We start from the raw sequence: 4,961 nt of genomic DNA, 5'->3' as shown, positions 1-4,961 counted from the left end.
ATTATTCCATCGAAGGAGTCATCATTTAAATTACTCTTCACACGTTTTAATGTGGCACTGCATTTTCTTAATGAAGGTCGGGCCTGGGAGATAATGTGCTATTATTGGCTGGATTCTAGCTACTTTGTATGCATTTTGCATTTGACAAGAATTCAGCTTCAGCAGAAGCAATGCATTTACATAGAAAATGTTTTGCTATAAGCAAACCAAAGCATGCCGTGTTCAAATATAGAAATGTGCTGGTGGTTGATGGTTTTATTTTGTGGAGAGTGTATGTCTCTACTACCCAGTCTCAGGTGATAAGAGGAAGTGGGGGCTGGGGGGATGCTTTCCCGTGATTCTCACTTGATTTTCTTCACTTGTTTTATTTCATGTGTCTGCGTTTTGTGGCGATTCCATCATTTATTAGATCAGCCCTTAGCAAGGACACTAGCCTTAGTAGTCACAAGTCATTTCTTATTTGAGTCTCATGCACACAGAATTAAAGACAAGTCTTGACTTGTTTTGCTTATGAGGAAGCTGACGCGTCCACTGCCTGTTAGGGTTCAGTCACAGGAGCAGGGTAAGCGTGTGATAACTGTGCGCAGTTCTCCCCAGAACAAGGAATCAGGGGGGTGTACCCCATTTATTTGTCCTTCTGGAATAAAGTAATCATATCAAGTAATCAATAAAGTATCATATCAATCATATTCTGGAATAAAATAATCATATCAAGATGTATAAAGTCTATAGACTTATTACACTTTATTTAAATCTTATTTAATACTTTTTGTTCACCTTTCATACATATTTTAGTACTAGTGATGCTATAATACTCATTTAATATGTAAATGCTGGAAGTGATAGAATTTTTCTCTTCATGAAAAAAACCCACAAAATTTCGTTTGTCAGAAGATACCAGAGTCCCTCTGATCACAGTGTAGATTTTTCTACTGCAACTGGAAATTTCCACTAAATAGCAAAGGAGGCATTTCAGACATTTGAAAGTAGATGCTATGGAATATATTATAGTGCAAACCTACTCTAGAAGGTTTTAGCTCACCCTGAAAACAGCTGTTTTCTGTTGACCCAGAACAAATACTCAGAGAAAGTGCACACATTTACAAACAAGCTCAATGCTGCGCCCAAGAATAGACTTTGCTCCCCAGTAGGAAAAGCAAGCATTCCTTGACCCCAAAAGGTTACAAGTCCAGAGCCTGGAAGAGCCAGCAGTAAACAGAGGACGGGCAGACTGACTTTGGAATTGTCTGCTGGCGGCGGAGCAGGCTTCTGTCGGGCAACTTTATGGGGGGAGGTCAGGGACAACCATTCACATTATATATAAGTTTATCAAATAGCAGTAAAAAGGCATATACTCTAAATACATTAAAATTTCTTTATAATACGTAACTCCCACTCTGCATCTGTGTCTTCACCCAGGATGAAGGGTTATGCTGTGGTTTCTTTCTTTTTTTTTTTTTTTCATTGTTCATTTTATTTTATTTTTTTTTAAATAATAAATTTTATTTTTATATTCCCCATACAATTGCAGCCCCCCCATTCTGACCCCAATCCCTCCCCTCCCGCCCCTCACCCCCCAAAAAGTGTCTCTGGTTCATAGTTTTTTGTTGATTTTGATTTTCACTTTCTTATAGTTATTCATTTTCCTGGTCCCTTATTTAAGTTTTCTAGATTCCTGCTATGAGTGAGACCATCCGGTATTTTTCTTTTTCTTTCTGGCTTATTTCGCTGAGCATGATCCCTTCCAGCGCCATCCATGTTGCTGCAAATGGCATGTGTTTATCTTTTTTGAATGCTGAGTAATATTCCATGGTGTATATGGACCCCATCTTCTTGATCCAGTCATCTATTTTTGGGCATTTGGGCTGTTTCCAAAGCTTAGCTATTGTAAACAGTGCTGCTCTAAACATAGGGGTGCAGGTGCTCTTTGGAATGGATGTTTCTGTGTCCTTTGGGTAAATACCTAGGAGTGGAATTGCTGGATCATATGGAAGCTCTATGTTTAGTAGGTCCAGAAATCTCCACACATATGCTGTGGTTTCTTTTTCTTTTTCTTTTTTTCCACAGGCATAATTCACTTTATTTCCTGGTATGAAAACTATGTGGTGGCCACAGCTGGCGCCTGGGTTCTCTGCATTGAGACTGTCGTGTGAGTTTTCACCAGGCGGTCAGTGAATTCCTGGTAGGGAGAGCTGGTGAACATGGTCTCTTTCCAGAGGTTGGGGGTGAGAGAGCTGTAGGTCTTGGAGCTGGCATTGAAGGTGGCCTTGGCAGAGTTGCCCAGGGTGGCGGTGCTGCCCCTGGCTGAGGTGTAGCAGTCATTGATCCTGGCCATCAGCAGCAGCTTCTTGGGCACAGGCGCAGAGAGATGCCAGTGCCCCTGGGGGCAGGCATGAGGCCACCAGCGCGGAGCCACAGCAGCCGGTCACCTTGCAAGGGACGGCGTGGGGCTTGCGGATCTTGTTCCCCCAGTAGCCTCGCTGCACGGGCACGATGGGGAGCTTGGCCAGGATGATGGCCCCTCAGAGAGCAGCAGCTACCTCCTTGGCGCATTTAACGCCTGGCCTGACATGTCCATTATAGTCCCCAATGGCCACCGACGCCTTGAATCTGGCCCGCTGCCCGTCGTGGGTCTGCTGCTGCCTGGGCATGATCTTCAAAGCCTCGTCCTTGAGGGATGGCCCCAGGAAAAGGTCAATAACCTCAGATTCCTTGAAGGGCCAGGAGAAGAGGAAGCTGTCCTCCAGCGGCGGGATCTCCTTGTCCTTGACCAGGTGGCCCGGCGTGGTGACCCAGGTCCACTCCTTGTCCTCAGCCTTGCCTCCTGAGCTCCGCTGCCATGACCCAGGGCCCTGACCCCATTCCAGGGCCCCCTGGGCCTCCAGCCCGGGGTCACCCTCCTGAGGAGAGAGGGAGCGCGGCGGGGGGCCGAGGGCAGGGCGGAGAGTCGCACTGAGGTGTGGGGACGGAGTGAGCAGTTGTCCCGCCTCAGCCCCCCACTCCCGTGCAGTCTGAAGGCAATGAAATGGGATGAAGCGCCAAGGACCACTTTTGTGGCTTCATTTGTGCTAACACCTGGATGGGAACCTCTGGAGAGATGTGGGGCATCTTGAGCGCATTTCCCACATTAGAGGGGAATCTGGGGGGTCCATGTTCCCTGCCCCACTGACTGAGGGGGTGCTGTGAACAGGGGCAGCTAGACGGGAGGGAGAAGAGGCGGCAGGAATGCTGGGACCCACAGAGGAGAGAGGCGGAAGGACAGATGGAGTCGAGACATGTGGTCAGAGAGGTGGAGACCATATGAATTGCAAATGACAAAACTTAAAATGTGTAACGATGTGGTAACAGAAAATGGTAACAATAAGCTGGATGAGAGGCCTGTGAGGCACTTGATGGTGCTTGAGCTTTGTCAAGCCTAGACGTGGTCTCTGCTCTGATCTCCCTCCAGGGTCGAGACTTTGCTCTGAGTTGGCCAGGGTGGTCGAAAGTCTCCCCTTGGGTTTTCTCGCCCTCCCAGCCCTTACTCTGCCACCTGCTTAGTGTGTCTCTCTCAACCGTGCCGCCTAGAATTGGAGAATAATCACACACCAGCCATGGACAAAGATAATTACCCCCAAAATCCAGACGATGTGTATGTTTTCCTTCCATCTGCTGCTCATCCGTGAAGCTACTTTTGTCTAGACTATCAAAGAATTTTGTTTCCTGATTATATTGAGTGTTATCACCACCAGCGAGTGTTCCATATGTAAACAAAGCATGTTGAATTTTACATTTATCACCACTATTTATATCTAGTGACTAGAAATTCTTACTGCCATAACAGCACAGTCCTGTAAAAGGAATGCCAGGACATACACTTTGCTAGGCTTCACTATCGTTCTATTCTACGCTATAGGTAAATAAATAATGACATTACTCTTAATTAACACTTGAGCATTGCTTGGTAGTCAACTAATTTTTTATTCGAGCTAAAATTCTAAGCTTACACTGAAAATAGACTTTCACTTTTGTTCTAAGATACTATTGTTAGTTAATTTAAAGTCCTTTCCTTCATCATTGCTGACTGCTGTGGCCTGACATCCATTCTCTAAATGAAATGTGACTTTGATGGATAAACTCAATTAAAGCTCAGGCATTAGATAAGTCAAACAGAGAATTGGACTGATCTTTACCAATCTACCTTAAAAATACAATAAGTATTTCGAAATGAAGCACTCATAAATTATACTGAAAATATGTTAGTAAAATTGGATTGAAATCGAGATCAATTACTTTATGTAAATATCTGTTGCTGAGTAAGTAGCAGTCCCCTTTAGTATTTTATCTTGTAGATGCTTTTAATAAACAAAATCAGAGAAAACCTGTTGGTTTTTACTTTCTTAAAAATGTCTACCTCTTGGGGCTCCCTTGTGGTGCAGGGGTTAAAGTCTCACCATTATCAAGCTATCACCAGCCACTGTAGCCTGAGTTCTATCCCCACCAGGGAGCTACTCACAGGGTGCAGCAGACCTCTCCTGTCTCCCCGCTGCCCCCTCAGCAGTGTTTTCAGTCAGTCTGCTTGTTCTGCTCCCCACTCTGTCTCTGGTGAATCCTCTCACCCCCACACCTCTGGCCTGTACCCCAGTTCTTGTATACATAAATAAATAAATCTTTAAAAAAAACTGAGGGGCTGAGCAGTCCAGGGTTTCTTTTCTTCTTGTTCGGGGACCTTCTCCAGCACACTCAGGTCAGAAAACAGATCTCTGCGGGCGAGTCTGGAAGTCCTGGGCTCTTCAGCGTGGATAGCAGTGGAGAGGGCGCAAGCTGGCCTCATCGGTAGTGCAAGGTCTATTGAAAACTTTTCACACTGTAGAGCTTCATTTCAAATTAAATTTCAAAAGTCCTACTTGCTTGAGAGCAGTGGCTGTGTGAGAGCTGTCTGGGTCTCTGCATGTGCATGACTTTCCTTGCAGCGCCTGCTG

The 4,961-nt window shown here is 45.4% G+C and overlaps 1 pseudogene; it reads right to left on the bottom strand.

The window, feature by feature from the left end:
* Positions 1 to 2,098: 2,098 nt before the first annotated feature.
* On the bottom strand, positions 2,099 to 2,892 carry LOC119234779 (40S ribosomal protein S2-like; annotated as a pseudogene).
* Between the last annotated feature and the right edge of the window lie 2,069 nt (positions 2,893 to 4,961).

Source organism: Talpa occidentalis, unplaced genomic scaffold, assembly GCF_014898055.3.
Source record: "Talpa occidentalis isolate TD23 unplaced genomic scaffold, MPIMG_talOcc4v2.1 talOcc4.8, whole genome shotgun sequence".
NCBI classification, from domain to species: Eukaryota; Metazoa; Chordata; class Mammalia; order Eulipotyphla; family Talpidae; genus Talpa; species Talpa occidentalis.
The sequence above is the reverse complement of the archived record's forward strand: the minus strand, read 5'-3'. Positions and strand labels throughout refer to the sequence as shown.